Genomic DNA, 17862 nt, shown 5'->3' on the forward strand with positions numbered 1-17862 from the left:
AAAGGCAAACTATTCCACTCACTCACTGCTCTCTGAGAGAAAAACCTAGCTCTTACCCCTTTCTTGACTGAGAACAACCTTAACTTCCATGGATGCCCGTGTTCTCTCCCTGCCTTCCATATAACAAAAAATTTCATCATTTGAAATGCTATAACACCCATTCAAAAGTTTATAGACCTCTATCATATCACCCCTCTTTCTCCTGTTAACCAGAGTCAGTAATCCATATACTTGCAATCTGTCCTCATAATCTAAATCCCATAATTCGGATATAATCTTTGTAACTCTTCTTTGCACCCGTTCCACAGCTTCTTTATCCCCTTGGAACCCGGGAGACCAAATCTGCACACAGTATTCCAAGTGTGGTCTTATCAAAGCCTTATAAAGAGGCAAAATTACTTCCTTATCCTTACACATCAAGGTTCGCTTCAGCATAGAAATTATCCTCTGAGTTGTATTTGCAACTTTTGCTAAGTGACCTTTGAACTTTAAATTCTTATCCACCAATACACCAATTTCCTTTGCCACTTCAATTTCTTGTAGCATAAGCTTGCAAATATAATATGCCGCTGGATCTCTAATCACGCCAAAGTGCATAACTTTACACTTACTAACATTAAACTGACAGCCATTTTCCTTTGCCCAGATTTCCAGTCTATTCAAATCATTTTGTAATTGCTGAATATCAGTAGCATCCCTGATTGCCCTGCCTATCTTCGCATCATCAGCAAACACGTTCAGTCCAAGTAAAGGTCAAGATCATGTTGTAAGCATTGTTATTAACGTGCAAGTGCAAATGAATATCTGTGTTAGATCGCAATTATCGTTACACGAAACAAATGAAAAAATATAATTCTTTTCATATTTTCAACAGTGACACTCGTCATAATTCAGCCTTGTATCTATAATAAATAAATAATTATATGTTATTTTAACAAAATAAAATAAGATTTACAGAAAATAGTTCACCACGCACCAACAATAAACGTTTCATATCTCACAGAAATAACGCGAGTAAGCATACTTAAAGATACACTGCCGTTTGAGCAGTGTGGGAATGATGTAACGTGCAATGACAAGCACAAACGAATATTGGCATTAGATCACAGTGCATTTGTTTCATAATCTAAAGGGTTAATAGAACAATTCCAATTATTAACTATTCAATCAATGTCGAAATATAAGCTGTAACATTTAACACGTTGTATTGCATTTATATAATGTTGTAAGCATTGTTATTATTTATAACAAGACAAACAAAATTAAATTTTTTCCTTGGGATGCTGCAGTGTCGCAGTGCTTACGTACGGGCTGCCACTGATGAAAAATGAAACTTATTTGTGCCTATGGTCCCATAGAAGGTTCTTCCAAGGAAGAAGTGGAGGAATTTTTTGAGTCATTAAAACAGGCAAAAGACAAAGAAAATAGAAAAAGTGGTCCTTATTGGAGATCTGAACAGCAGAGTAAGAAATGAATCCCACCAAGCATATAGGAAGATTTTGGGTAAATTTGGAGAAAAGGGCAAAGCTAATAATAATAGTAAGCATTTAGTGGACATAGTAACACCATGTTTCAACATAAAAATGTGCCAAGTTCACATGGAGAGAAGACACAAGAAATAAGAAAAGCCTCATTGACTATGTCATTGCAGATAGTTGATATTTTCATGCTCTTTCAGGATACAAGAGTGTACAAAGGATTTGAAATCAGAAGTGACTATTACTTAGTACTAAGCAAGATAAAAATGGACATCATATTGAAAAAGAACAGTATGTATGTAAGAAAGGTTTTTTAAAAAGGATTAAAGTTGAGCAGCTTTTACAAGTAAATTGTAGACTTGACTATACAAATATTATTGAAGAAAAAATGAAACAAGCTGAAAACAAGAACCAAACCTTGGAGTCTCAGTGGCAAATTCTGAAGAAGAGACTGATTGATTCAGCTAGGGAGCTATGTGGTAAAGTTGTCTGCTCTGCAAGGATAGAAAAATAAGAATGGCATTGGGCATAAGGTTAAAGAAGCAGTCATGGAAAAGAAGAAAGCATATCAAAAGATCCTAACAAATAAGACAGCAGACGCCTTAAAAGAATACAGAGAAAAATGTAAGAGAGCTAAGCTATATGTAAAGGTAGCTAAACAAAAGTCATGGGAAGACTTAGGTAAGAATATAGAAAATAAAAATATCAGGAAGGCAAAATGTTCTGAAGGATATTGAAGAAGTTTAGAAATGGAGGAAAGAGTACTGTAAAAAGAATCAAAGATGATAAAGGTGACATGAAAAACTGAAGATAAGGATATCCTAGAGGGCTGGAGTAATTATTTTGAAAGACTGTTAAATGAACCAAGCAGTGACAGAACTATACTAGAAAACTTTCAAGAGGAGCACATATCAATACTTGAGGTAGAAAAAGCTGTCAAAAACTTGAAATGTGGAAAGATAGCTGGAGTAGATGATATTTGACCAGAAATGTTAATAGAGTTATAAAAGTTTTGCAGTGTCTATACTGCATAATTCAGAGGGCCTGGTTAACAGGCTGAATTCCTAATGATTGAAGTAGAGCTCTCATAGCAGCCATCTATTAAAAAAAAAAAAATAAAATAAAACTGAATGTGAAAATTACAAAGGAAATTCACTACTAAGAGTTCCAGGTAAGATTTATGCAAGCATACATGAAAAGAAGCTCAGAAAGATTGTGGAAGGGAAACCTGAAGAACAAGCTGGGTTCAGTCCAAGTAAAGGTCAAGATCAGATTTTCACTTTAAAACAAAAAGTTGGTAAATCGTGAGAATATGACAAGGATCTGTATTTAAGTTTTGTAGATCTGGAAAAGGCATACCCAGAGAAAAGCTTTTCAAAACACTATGGTTACATGAATAATAGCCATGGGCATCTGCAGAAAATTTTCCAGGGGAAGAGTAGGACAAAGCTTTCCCATGGAAAATTTTCAATTTAAAAGCAAAAAAAAAATCATAAAACTAACAAGTAAAAGAATAGTTGAGATTTATATGTGGTCATTCAAACACAATTAAAATGAAATATATATTGATCTTTAATTGACCATGATTTATAAACATCTAATGCCAACAAGTTTTGCCAACGGGACTGTTCGGCTTCTTCAGGGCTTATAACAGTAAGAGAAAACTCAAAGTGGCTAATACAGATAAATGGAGTAACGCTATCGTATAAATTAAAACAGAACGCGTAACATTACACACACGGAGCGTGTTGTGTTAGTCACTGTTGTGAGAGTACGCTCTGTAGTTTTGAGCAAAATTGTGGCAGACTGAGCGATCTTATTAAATGTTTTCCCATATGTCAGCTAGTATCATTCACTGGTTTCTGTTAAGATTTTCTCCAGAACGGAGGAGTACTATGGCTTCCTTGAAATTTCTACAACGGAAGTCTTCTTCTAGATAAGGCATGGCATATAAGGCATAATCAAGTGGACACCCCTTGATTATGCAAATTTTATAAAACACTATTATTGAATTAAATATAAAGAGCCAACAGGCTTCATTTCGGCGATATAAACATTAATTAAATTAAGGGGATATTAGATCCCACATTGTTTTAAAACCGAATAAGAAACTCAAAGATTGGAATCAGAGAGTTTCATGCCAAATATAGTATAAAAAACTATAAAAGTATCGGCAAATACTAGCGTGAGCTGAATGCAAATAGTCCTAGAACGTAGTACAAACATTTCTTAATCGGTTTTAAAACAATGTGGGATCTAATATCCCCTTAATTTAATTAACTATTATTGACATTTTTGTGAGTGAACAAGTGTATATCAAGAATGTATAATGCTGTCTGGACTTCTTACTTCAGTAAGAATTTTAATTCATTTTATTTATAAATTTTTTGAAAAATTAATTCAGCACATGGGACAATGCCAGTAGAATATAAAATCAGGCAGTTAAAGGGTTAATACTGGTGCAGAGTCCCCCACGAACTGCAGCAAACTCGGCTTTGATTTGCACGGTCATCCACTTCTTCAAATAACAGTGCTTTATCCCTATACGAAACTTGTTTCTCCAATTTTATGAAAAATGCAAACACATCATCATCATCAAATTCCTGCCATGTACCCTCCAGGGGTACATGGCAGGAATTTAATAGTTCTGCATGAAAAATTTACATCATTACTAACTTCCTATCTGGTATTTTCCTCCAAATTAGTATGTTACTTGTCAAGATTCCAATATTATCAGATCTTATATTTCTATCGCCTAAGGCACTTTGTACCGTATCAATCCACCTATATCTTGGTCTTCCTCTGGGTCGTTCTTCTGCCAACCTGGCAGAGAACACTTGTATTGCTAATCTTTCCTCTCCCATTCTATTTAAGTGACCATACCACCTGAGATTAGCTCTGCTAATGCATTCCTGGATGCTGACAATGTCAAGTTCTTTCCTAATATCCTCGTTTTTAATATGATATTGCCATTGATGCCATCTGTTCACGCCTCTAATCTTTCTCAGGACTCTCATATCTGCGGTCTCTAGTCTTTGGTCAAGTGTTTTACTTCTGACCCAGCTCTCAGATCCATAAGTTAAAACTGGTTTGAACACTGTCTTGTATACAGCTAATTTAGTGTTCCGACTAATTTCTCTCTTATTCCATAGGAATTTATTCAATTGACTTCCCACCATACCAGCTTTGCTGATTCTGTTGTCTATTTCTATATTTAATTTACCATCTTCAATAAAAATTGTGCCTAAGTAGCCGAAATGTTTTACTTGTTCCAGAGGTTCTCCATTCACAACACAGTTAACATTTTCAATGATTCTGCCTATTTTCATCGTCTTTGTCTTTTTATTGCTAACCTTCATACCATATCTATTACAACAGCTATTCAATTTAGTCAGAGAATCTTGCAGACTTGTAGCGGATTTATTTAAAAGTATAACATCATCCGCATAAAGCAAAGAGCTGACATTGACATCTCCAATTTTGATATCATGTTTAGTACCACTTTCCTTCATAATGTGATCCATATAGATAATGAATAACAGAGGGGATAATGTACATCCTTGTCTCACACCAGATTTAACATTAAACCATCTTCCTGTACTTCCTTCAATTCTAACTGCTGACTTACAACTCAAATAAAGACTAAGTATTGCTTGATATAATGATCCATTGACACCATATAACTGCAGCATATTGAATAGGCTTCTCTCTTGGCACCTTGTCATATGCCTTTTCCAAATCGACAAAACTTAAATACAGATCACTGTTATATTCCCATGTTTTCTCGACTATTTGTCGTAAAGTGAAGATCTGATCCTGACAGCCTCTATTTGGCCTGAATCCAGCTTGTTCCCCACGAAGCTTTTCTTCCACAATTCTTCTCAACCGTTTCTCAAGTATACTTGCATAGATCTTGCCAGGAACACTCAGTAGGGAAATACCTCTGTAATTCTCACATTCAGTTTTATTTCCCTTTTTATATATGGGTACTATGAGGGCTCTACTCCAATCATCGGGAATTCGTCCCTCTGTCCAGGCTTTCTGAACTATGAAGTGCAACCACTGTAAGACTTTTATACCACCATACTTCAGCATTTCTGGTCGAATATCATCTACTCCTGCTGCCTTTCCACATTTCAAGCCTTTGATGGCTTTTTCTACTTCAAGTATGGATATGTATTCCTGACTGCATGCCTGGTCAGTATTTTTTATCACTATGCTGTCATCACTGCTTGTTTCATTTAGCAGTTTTTCAAAGTAATTACTCCATACTTCAAGGATATCTTTTTCTCCTGTTTTTATGTCACCTTTATCATCTCTAACTCCTTTTACAGCACTCTTTCCTCCATTCCTAAGCTTCTTCAACAACCTCCAAAATATTTTGCCACCTTCTTGATATTTATTTTCTATATTCTTGCCAAAGTCCTCAGATGACTTTTGTTTAGCTAGTTTTACACACTGTTTAGCTTTCTTACATTTGTCTCTGTATTCTGTAAGAGTAAAAGCTGACTTATTTGCCAGGAACTTTTGATATGCTTTCTTCTTTTCCTTCACTGCCTCTTTAACTTCCTGTGTCCACCAGGGAGTTCTGATTTTTTTATCCTTGCACACAACCTCACCACATGTCTCTCTGGCAGAATCAATCAATGTTTTCTTCAGAGTTTGCCACTGAATCTCCAAGGTTTGATTCCTGTTCTCAAACTCTTTTATTTTATTTTCAATAATCTTTCTGTATTTTTGTCTACAGTTCACATCTGAGAGCTGCTCAACTTTTATTCGCTTTAAAACTTTCTTACATGTTATTCTTTTTCAATATGAAATTCAGTTTTATCTTGCTCAAGACTAAATAGTGATCACTTCCAATTTCAGATCCTCTGTACACTCTGGTGTCCTGCACCAGGGAGAAAACATCACTATCAACAATAACATAGTCAATGAGACTTTTCTTATTCCTAGCCTCTTCTCTCCATGTGAATTTGTGCACATTTTTATGTTGGAACATGGTGTTAGTAATAACCAGTCCATGTCCTGAGCAGAAATCCAACAGATATTTGCCATTATTATTAGCTTTGCTCTTTTCTCCAAATTTTCCCAAAATATTTTGTATGTCTCACAATCATTTCCTACTCTGCTATTTAGATCTCCAACAAGGACCAACTTTTCATTTTTCATTGTGTTAGTTGCTTTTTCTAAAGCCTCAAAAAATTCCTCCACTTCTACCTTAGTAGAACCTTCTGTGGGACCATAGGCACAAATAAGTCTCATTGTCCAGTTCCCCATTCTCATATTTGCTCACATTACTCTACTTGAGACTGACTGCCATTCAAGAAGATTAGCCTCGTATTTTGTGTTGAATACTATGGCTACTAATTCTATTCCTTGATTGTCATTGCCTGAATATAACATTTTGTATTTATTGCTCAGAAAGATCTCACCAGTTTTGGTCTTTTTTGTTTCAGTCACCCCTATTATGTCGATCTGGTAATTATCTAATTCCTCAGCTAGCTCCATTTCTTTGCCATTCAGGCTTCTTACGTTGATAGTACCGATCTTTAACTCTGGTGATATTGAGTTGGGGTTTGTTTTCAGATTTGTTCCAGTAGCTGACTTTTCGCTGTTCGCCCTGGTTCCCTGGCGAAGACAACTGGGGCCTTGTTTAACCGGGCGACACCCCAGCCGGCATGAAATTTTGTCATGTTGTACCATCATTTTTTATTTTGGTTTAACCAATAAGAATACAATTTGGTCGGCTAAATCCCAAATTGCCAGCCCATCCTCGTTCATTCAGTATCATAGTAGATACCCAACAGGGTGCACTACGAGAAGGTGAGGATTGGACATTAGGTCATAAGCCCTGGTCGGTTCTCCGCATTCCTTTAAAGGCTATGTGGAGGTCTCCTCTCAGTTATACAGCTTTGACCCTTAAGCACCCCAAAAAATGCAAACACGGTCATTTTAAATGTTTGCCAAACGAGGACTACGAGTCGCACTTGGCTAAAATTTTGCCTGGGGTCATGAAAAAGATATGTTCCGACAATGGTATGAAATCACGAATTGTGTCACCGTCTATTGGAAATTTACCAAATTTGTCAAACAACCCTCGTACATACTTTAAATAAGTATTTAAAATAAACAATATTCCATTAAAATTAAACAGAGTTTTATTCAATGATTTTCATATGTTTTGTTTGAAAGTAACTTATTGTTTGTATTGGGTTTTCACATCTGGAACCATTCTTCCATTTGCACTGTATTCTTTTTTACACGTTTTTTTCTGGAACCAATCTAACTGTAAATGAAGAATTGGTGTGTTATTCATTATAAATAAAACAAAGTATTAGTGATAAGTTAGTGCTTCTCTGCAACTAAGCAAGATAAACTAGTTAAATTTATCCAATATGTAGAAAATCACACACACCATATATTTTAAATATTTAAAAAATATATTTTAAAATAACATCAGTCTCTTCTATAAATACATAATGGTTGTCACCTTTGTTAATCTTTACTATTTTGTCTACTAGTCTGTATGTTTACACATGAAAAAATCCTGTGCAATTAGGATGAAATTTCGTGTTGTTAATTAAAATAAATTTTATCTTATTCCAGTGCCTAGAATTGCTCCTCTTTTAACTTGATTTGATTTTAACAGTATCGAACATGAAAAATATATCTAGTACTGACCGAAAGCTTGCATGGTACTCTTTCTAACAGCAAGTAATTTACTCCATATTTCATAGTTCTAAGCAAATATGAGTGAATTTGATTCTCTCTTTACGGACCGAATACTGCTGGTCAGACTGCAGCTATCGTTCAGCAACCCTGAAAGACAACGTCTAGCTCATAATAGGATTAATTGCTTAATTAGAAAGGGCTAGTACCCCCCCCCCCTCCCCACTGGCAGATACAAAGTCACAAGAATCAACCCTCTGAAGTCTAATTTCAAGGAAGTGTCACTTCTAGAAACAATCAACAAAACTGTAAGTACATTTTCTTAAACGTTATTATTATTATTTCACACCTTCAGGGAGTCCAAAGACTCATTGAGGGAAAATGTGTCAAAAGCATCAAACGATTAACACAAGTTTGAGTGCAGTTAGTAGTTTCCAACTACTAACTGCACTCAAACTTGCTTAACTTTGCATGAGCCATTAGTAGCAGAGGCTCTACCAATCAACCAACCTTTGCTACCTTAGAAAGCTTAGCAGTTCTATAGGAAATTACACCAACAAATTACAACTTTGAGTAATATTAAGATGGTGGCATGGGACGAATTAGAGTTTGAAAACATCCTCGATTTGCTGTGTAACATTGCCAAAGTAAGTAGTAATCTAAGAAATTATTTAAAAAAGGACATACTAACTGTAGTGAGCGAACTAACAAAAGTATTCAATAAAATGAAAAATGAAATTAAAGTATCAATAGAACTACAAACAACAAGGAACAGGCTAACTTAGCTCAGCCTACTCAGCTATATTCGAAAGACGTTAAAAACAAAAGACGAATCTGAAAACAATCTTTGCTATAAATTAATAGTGAAAATGGTAGTTCAGCTAAACAGTGAAGAAACTAAAAATATCATAAAAGAAAAAATAGACCCAAGAAAAATCAAAATCGGAATCACAAAACTGAAAACTATTAATAATGGAGGAGTCTTAACTGAATCCAAAGAAAAGACTGACATAGACTTGCTACATACTGAAATCTCTAAGGAATGCAGACATGTTAGTTCAAAATCCCAGTAAGAAACATCTTTCAAGGCTAATTATATATGATATCCCCAGTGAAACTGATAAGAACAATGCCAATTGACTCAATCTGCATGCAGAACGAAGAATGTTTTGGTGGCAATACAAAGATGACACAGAAATCATCACGACAAATAAAAAAACAAACAAAAGAAATTTGACTATAAAAGTCGATCCAATAGTGAGAACCAAATTGCTGAAAACCAGTGTTAAAATGCTGTGGAAAAATTGCCAGTGTGCAGACTATGTAAGTGTTCTGAAGTGCTTTAACTGCAATAAATTCCATCATACACAAGACTGCAGGGAAAAAAACCACCTGTCCATTCTGCTCTAAAGACCATAAGTTCAGTGAGTGCCCACAAAATAAGTCAGAGATGAACTGCATAAATTGCCAAAATCCCAACAAGCATGCCAAAACCAAAAATGATTGCAAACACAAGACACTAAGCAAAGACTGCCTGAACATACTACTATTACTACAGATAGCTCAAAATTCAAAACATAGATTATGGAAAGCAATAATAAAGCTAGCAGAAATAGTATTACTTCCCTGGCATGCCTTCAAATAAATCTTCAACACTCTATCAGGCTGTAAATAATTTAACAGAATTCATTAACAGAAAAAATATAGGACTAGCATTAATACAAGAACCCTACAATATCAACAGCAAAATATGCGGCTTTCCAACTAATTATAAAATATTTTCCAAAGGATCAGAAAGAAAGAGCTGCAATACTTGTGGTCAACCCTAAAGTCAAGTCAAAATAAGTTTCTCAGCACAGCAACAAGGACTCTGTACTTATTGAAATCTCATACAGAGGAATTAAAACTTTTGCGGCAAGTATGTATCTAAACTATCATGCTGACATAAAATACAACTTAGAAAAAAAATGGGCAACACTCAGATTTTACTATCGACCACAGCCTAATTCTTGAAATAGATAGCAAAGTCCATTAGGTTTTATGGTTTAACGAGAGCACAAACAAACAACAGAGGCAAAAATTTGAAATTCTTAGCATCAAATTCCTACACATACTAAACAATGACTGTAACACTCCATCATTTGAAAATACCAGAGGAAGTAGCTTCATTAATCTGGCAATAGCAAACAACGGCATTTTACCCCAGGTTTTTGAATGCAGATACGAAGAAGAGGAAAGCTGTTCTGATCATCACATATTAAGTTTCATTATCAGTAAAAAAAATTTAAACAAAATACACAACACAAACCATCGCATTAACATCAAGTACTTCACTAATAAAATCAATCTAGAGATATTAGTAAAAGCATTAAAAAGAAAATTTTCATGCTTAATCTCAGAACATCAGTTTAATGAGATCAGCAAACAACAGCTCAGATTAGACAAGAACCTAGCCATCTGCACATCGGTATAAGCCAATATAACACTTCCTTGCTTCTGCACTTTCATCAGGTATGAAAAAATCCAGTGACCAAACTCAGAACAACCAAGAAGCTAAACGTCGATGGAAGAAAATTGGTACCTTGGTGGAACGATAAACAGTCCTAAGAAAAGGTGTTAATGCACTCAGACAACTATATCAATAACCAAAATTTAAGAGAGAGTAGAAGAGGGAACTACTATAAAGCCAAATACAGTTATCAGTCCAAAATTATAAATGCAAAAACAGAATCATGGAAAAAATTCTGTACTGTTTCAACCATATTGAATCCTTGGAACTGCACATATAAATTAGCAGCAAGCATGAATAAGCCAACACGTATATTATCAACTATTAAGAAAACAGACAGCACCTACACTAAAAACTTAGCAGAAACTGCAGATATTATGATAAAAAAGTTATTCCCAATGAATCATCAGGTGAAGAAATCCACAAAACTTACAGACAATGAAAACAGACATAGATACTCCTAACGACAACTTATTTACAACTAATGAAACTGAGTTAGTATTAAGATGAATGGATCCAAGAAAAACTCCTGGAGAGGATGGAATAACCAGCGACATACTCCTAAGAGCTTTTGTCGAACTCCCGAAATTCCTAACAACAGTTTACAAATGCCTAAATAGAGGGCGATTTCCTTTAGTATAGAAACGCTCTAAAATTATACCCATAATCAAACCAGGAAAAGAAATATCTGATGAAATTAGCAAATACAGGCTAATCAGTCTCAAATGTTGCTGGTAAGGTGCTAGAAAAACTTCTGATAAACTGAATAATGCACTATATCTACTCAAGAAACCTATTAGGCAGCAATCAACATGCATTTAGTCAATCAAGCACAGTATGCACATTTATAGAGTCTAAAGAGTTCACAGAATACAGTCTACAGCAAGAAAAAAAAAAAAAAGATTTACTACTGATCTCATTCAATGTAGAAGGAGCCTTCAATAATGCATGGTGGCCATCCATTATCAATCAATCAAGAGATTTGAAATGTCCAAAAAACTTACTCTACCTTATAAAAAATTATTTTACAGACAGAAGAGCAACCATGACATAAAAAACCACAGCTGTAATGAAAGAATTCAAATGATGCTGCCCAGAAGGCTACTGCTGTTGACCAGGCTTCTGGAACATGCAGTACTATTCGCTATTAAGACTTCCTTTCATTACAGAAACAAAAGTCCCTGATTTCACCGATGATAATGATTCGGGGACGTGATGACTTACAGTTAGAAGCAATGGCCAATGAAGAACTCTTTACAATCGCAGAGTGGGCATGTGAGAAGAAAGTTACCTTCAATAGAACCAAGTCTAAAGTGCTCCATATCTCACATAGAAAATCAAAACAACTTGCAACGGTCTTCCTAAACGAGGAAATTCTTGAGGTAGCCAGTGAGCTAAAAATACCTATGAGTAGCAATAAATGAAAATTTTACCTTCAACAAGCACATCTCATGTGTTGCCGAAAAAAAGCTTCAGCTTCGGTAAGGATTAAGTGGGAGAGTAGGCCAATGAGCATTGAAAACAATATATAACGGAGCTATACTGCGATTGATATCTTATGCTGCCCTGCCTGGAAACACTAAAATCAAATAAAAACTGACAAAAGCTGAACAGAGTTCAACGCCTTATAGTCATATGTATAAAGAATACATATTGTCCTGTAAAGGATACAGGACAATATGTTTTGAGGCAGCTTGCGTTGTTGCAGCTCTAACACTGATCTGCCTGAAAATACATGAATTCTCTCTTATGTATGAAGGTACTTCCGGAAGATATAACAAAATTACAATGTTGATCCAAATTGCTACGAATGTCTGCTTCACTACAGTAGGTGATGTTGCCCAGCAGAGAGAACATATATTAAGGAGAAGGAAAGTTCCAAAAGTGACAAATTCCATATATACACTGATGGAAGTAAAACCGGAGGGGAAAGGCAGTTGTTCTTTCATTGCATTTAACAGGCAGTCCATTATACAAGAACGCCGCTCTAGACTGCATCCTCTCTGTTCCAACAACCAAGCAGAACAACTTGCTATTGTTCATTCACTAACATATATCTCATCGGTGCAGAACAACTTGCTATTGTTCATTCACTAACATATATCTCATCGGTGCAGAACAACTTGCTATTGTTCATTCACTAACATATATCTCATCATTGCAGAACAACTTGCGATCGTTCATTCACTAACATATATCTCATCATTGCAGAACAACTTGCGATCGTTCATTCACTAACATATATCTCATCATTGCAGAACAACTTGCGATCGTTCATTCACTAACATATATCTCATCATTGCAGAACAACTTGCGATCGTTCATTCACTAACATATATCTCATCATTGCAGAACAACTTGCTATTGTTCATTCACTAACATATATCTCTGGGAATTAAAACTCAACACCTCTCATCAAAAGACAGCAACAATTTACAGTGATAGTAGAAGCACTATAAACAGCATAAAAAACCAGAACAACCATATAGCATTAATAGAACAGACAAGAAATCTTGTGTGGAATCTCACTATATCGGGATTGAAAATCCAGTTCTGCTGGGTGAACACGCATACCGGGGTAACAGGAAGAGAGCAGATCAGCTGGCTAAAGAAGCAGCTAGAAACAAGTTACCAAAAGTATTCAAAATCTGCTATAACACCTGCAGAAGAAGGAAGCCTAGACCTATGGGAAGAAGAATGGAAAACATCGAAGAAAAACGGATCAACAACAAAAGAATTCTTGTCAAGCATCAGAAAAGGACTCCAACTGAAAAATCATGCCATTTCTAGTGATTTAAACATGTTACCAATGGGACAGGGAAAACTAAAACACTACTTATACAGATTTCATATCCTGGAATCACCATCATTCATTTGTAGTCCATCCACAGCATCAAGACTGTTGACCACAGCATCAAGACTGACAGTCATACCTTATGACTGTCAGTTACTGGACCCCCCCCCCCCCACTGGATACCCCTAATACAACACGTCATCATTTCTGGAGACAAGTGGCCAGTGTCAAAACAAAGACTTATTGAAAAGTATTACTCAGAACTAATTAAATTTGCTAATAAGATCAACTTCCAGTCATTGTAATGTAACATAAATTACTGATATTGTATGAATTATTCTGCTAAATTATCGCAGCAAACCTCCATATCTGAAGGCTGTTCCCCGATCCGCCACCGTCCCCAGGTGGCGGATCGGGGAACAGCCTTCAGATATGGAGGTTAGCTGCAATAATTTAGCAGAGCAATCTGGCGAATAAGCAGCCATGGACCAACAGCGACTGAGCTATCAGGGCGTGGGGGAGCAGAAGTGGCAACTCTGTCTCACTTAAAACCTCACAAAGCCCAATGACAACTCGGTGACATGGCGAGTAGTGCCGCCATTAAATAAGTACCTGCTGGGGTCACTGCCCCTGACATTGGGAAGCAGCATTGTCAGTACTGACACAAGGTTGAAGCCAAATGATGACGGAAAAGCTTGTGATCAGAGATTTGCAGATGGCAATATGATTATATTGTATACGTCTGTAATACTGCGGAGCAGAAAGCAAACGGAGAAACTACTGCTCTACCCTATCTCCAGAACAACCACCATGGCGAGCAAACCCTTACAATTGGCCCCAAGTTCCCGGCGTCCCTTAAATGGGACAGGGGTGCGAAGAATCTCCGGGCTCAAAATGGTGTCCACTTTTAAAATTGCAACTTGGAATGTCAGAACTCTGTATGAAGCTGGCAAATTAAGAAATGCCACAAGAGAAATGAAGAGGCTGGGCATCCGGATTTTGGGAATTTGAGAGACAAGATGGCCAGGATCTGGAAAGTGTCAACAAGATAATATGACAATGTATTACTCTGGGAATGATGAGAACAAACATCGACATGGTGTAGCTGTAATAGTAGATGAAGAAATCAATAAATCAGTAATAAATTGGATTCCATTTTCTGAAAGGATAATGCTGTTACAACTTAAGGGAAACCCCATTAACATAAATATCATCCAAGCTTATGCACCCACAGCTGACAAAAGTGAAGAAGATGTTGAAGAGTTTTATGAACACCTAAAAGAGATTAAAAACCTAACAAAGAAACATGATATAAACATAGTGATGGGTGACTTCAATGCAAAAGTGGGAAGAGGGGGTGATGGAGAAATTGTTGGCGAACATGGCTTAGGCATCAGAAATGACAGAGGAGATTGCCTAGTCCAATTCTGTCAGGAAGAAGATCTAACAATAGCAAATACCTGGTTTAAACTTCCACCCAGAAGACTGTACACTTGGAAATCGCCTCAAGATAACCAACATAATATTGTCAGAAATCAAATTGATTATATACTGATAAATAAAAGATTCCACAGTAGTATAAAGAGTGCAAAGACTTATCCTGGAGCAGATATCTCATCAGACCACAATCCCATAGTTGCAGAAGTACGTCTTAGATTAAAATCAGCTAAAAAATCACAAAAGAAGAAAAAGAAAATTGATGTAGAAAAACTGAAAGACCCGAACATTAATAAAAGTGCCAAGACACAGCTTAACCTGCGATTACAACAGATTAACATAGAAGAAAATAAAAGTGTGGAATCTCTTTGGAATAGCTTAAAGAATGCCATCGTAACAACAAGTATTGAAGAAGTAGGTTATGTGAATAATATAAAACAACAGGAATGGATGACAGATGAGATTCTTTCTGTTATTGATACAAGAAGAATGTATAAAAACAAAGACCTAGCCAGGTATACAGAAACACATAACATCATCAAGAAAAAAATAAAAGAAGCCAAGGAAAATTGGATGAAAAATTTATGTACTGAAATTGAACTGCTTCAGAAGAAATATGATAATTTCAATCTGTATAAGAAAATCAACGAAATTTCCGGAAAACTGAGGAAAAAGCAAATAGTGTCTCTAAGAGACGAAAATGGAAAAATAGTTCTAGAAGAAGAGAATAAAGCACAGATTTGGATAAAATATGTAACAGAACTTTTCAATGATACTAGACAGAAGCCTATAAATATAAAAGATAACATTCAAGGACCAGCAATCATGAAATGCGAAATAGAGAATGCTATACGAACAAGTAAAACAGGAAAAGCCAGTGGACCAGATGGTGTGCAAACAGAATTTTTAAAATTAATAGAACCAGATAACATCAAACTTCTTGAAAAACTATTTAATAAAATATATGAAAGTGATGAATTTCCATCAGATTGGCTCAAATCTACATTTATCACTATCCCAAAGAAACCCAAAGCGAATTCCTGTGATGACTTCAGACTTATTAGTCTAATGAGCCAAACATTAAAAATATTTTTGAAAGTAATTCAAAATCGCATTTATAGAAAAAGTGAAGAAACTCTAAGTGAAACACAATTCGGCTTTCGGAATGGTTTTGGTACTAGAGAGGCCCTTTTCTGTATCCAAATATTGATACAAAAATGCACAGAAAAACAGAAATCTGTCTTTATGTGTTTCATAGATTTTGAAAAAGCATTCGACAAAGTCAGACACACTAACTTAATAGAAATCCTTCAACAAATAAGGCTAGACGAACAAGACATAAGACTAATAACAAATCTGTATTGGAATCAGTCAGCTACCGTTCAATTAGACAACATTACCACCAGTGATATTAACATCAAAAGAGGAGTGAGACAAGGATGTGTGCTCTCACCACTCCTGTTCAACATATATGCAGAGGTAATCTTTAAAAAAGCATTGGAAGAATGTCCAGAGGGAATCACAATAAATGGAAAGATTGTTAACAACCTACGATATGCAGATGACACCATGCTAATTGCAGATAACATTATGGATCTCCAAAAACTCGTTGACAGAGTATACATAGAAAGCCAAAGAATGGGAATAAATATAAACATCAACAAGACAAAATACATGATCATCAGCAAACATCCAGCCTCATCAATGAAACTGACACTCAATGGGAAAAATATTGATCAAGTGTCAAGATATAAATATCTTGGTTGCTGGCTTAATGAACGGTGGGATCCAGAAATAGATATAAAGACAAGGATTGAAGTTGCATCTTCATGAAAATGAGAACACTATTCTGCAATAAAGACCTAAACATGGAAGTCAGATGCCGAATGCTGAAATGCTACGTGTGGTCTATTCTGCTCTATGGAGTTGAAACATGGACATTGAAGGCGACAACCATCAAGAAAATCGAAGCCTTTGAGATGTGGCTATACAGAAGAATGCTAAAGATATCATGGACAGAAAAAATTACCAATGAAGATGTCTTAAAATCCATTGGCAATACTAAACATCTTGTACAAATAATCAAGAAACGAAAAACATCATATCTTGGCCACATCATGAGAAACAGCAAATACCAACTTCTACAAACTATTTTGGTAGGAAGAATTGATGGCAAAGGAACTAGAGGAAGAAAAAGAATATCATGGTTTGACAACGTTAAGACGTGGACAGGAAAGAGCAGTGCACAACTGCTCAGATTAGCACAAGAGCACAGTTTGTTCGCCAAGATGGTCGCTGACCTTCGATAGAAGATAGCACAATAAGAAGAAGTATGAATTATATAGTGTAAATATATGTACAGTCATACCCCGACTTACGTGAATCCAGAGTTACGCGGTTTCTTATATGTACGTATTCCCGTCCCGCTTCATGCCTCACCAGTAGTTGTATCTTTCCGGTGCCGGCCACATTCGCCAGTGTCGCACATGCTGTGAACAAGCACTGACGTGTTTCGCGTGGTCTCTATTCATACAATTTTTATAGTCTACAAACCTTGCAATTGTTTAATGTTATGTTCTTGATAAAAATTTTATCACATAAAAAATAATGTCATCCAAAAGAAGCAAGTCCGATTCTTCTACAGCTAGCAAGAAAAGAAAAACATTGACTTTGGAAACAAAACTCAACATTATTAAGGATTTCGAAGGCGGAATGAAAATTTGTGAGCTAGCAAAGAAGTTCGATCTACAGGAATCCACAGTAAGAACAATCATAAAAGAAAGGTTTACAGATTTTGGAAAACATAGATTCTAACGAGGAATGAATTGTAGCCACAAGGCAAGGAATAAAAAAATCATTAGCTTGCTATGAAGAAATTTTGCGTGACAAGAAAAAGACATTATGCCGTCAGACGAATCTATTAGATTTCATCGACATCGAAATAACTTTCTTTTTTTTATGTACGAAAAACT

The 17862-nt window shown here is 35.8% G+C and overlaps 1 protein-coding gene across 3 annotated transcripts in view; it reads right to left on the reverse strand.

Moving 5' to 3' along the window:
- Window positions 1–17862, reverse strand: part of LOC150110032 (clathrin heavy chain 1-like) — a 244312-nt gene that overhangs the window by 182989 nt on the left and 43461 nt on the right. Inside the window, exon 2 of one of the 3 annotated variants that reach the window (XM_090390827.1) lies at window positions 7678–7767. The exons of the other annotated variants lie outside the window; for them this stretch is intronic. The gene's annotated coding sequence lies outside the window, so the exon portion shown is untranslated. The remainder of the gene's footprint in view (window positions 1–7677; window positions 7768–17862) is intronic. 3 annotated transcript variants of the gene reach the window in all.

Source organism: Typopeltis vanoorti, chromosome 1, assembly GCF_054136105.1.
Source record: "Typopeltis vanoorti isolate ZY-2024b chromosome 1, IOZ_Tvanoo_1.0, whole genome shotgun sequence".
Taxonomy (NCBI): Eukaryota; Metazoa; Arthropoda; class Arachnida; order Uropygi; family Thelyphonidae; genus Typopeltis; species Typopeltis vanoorti.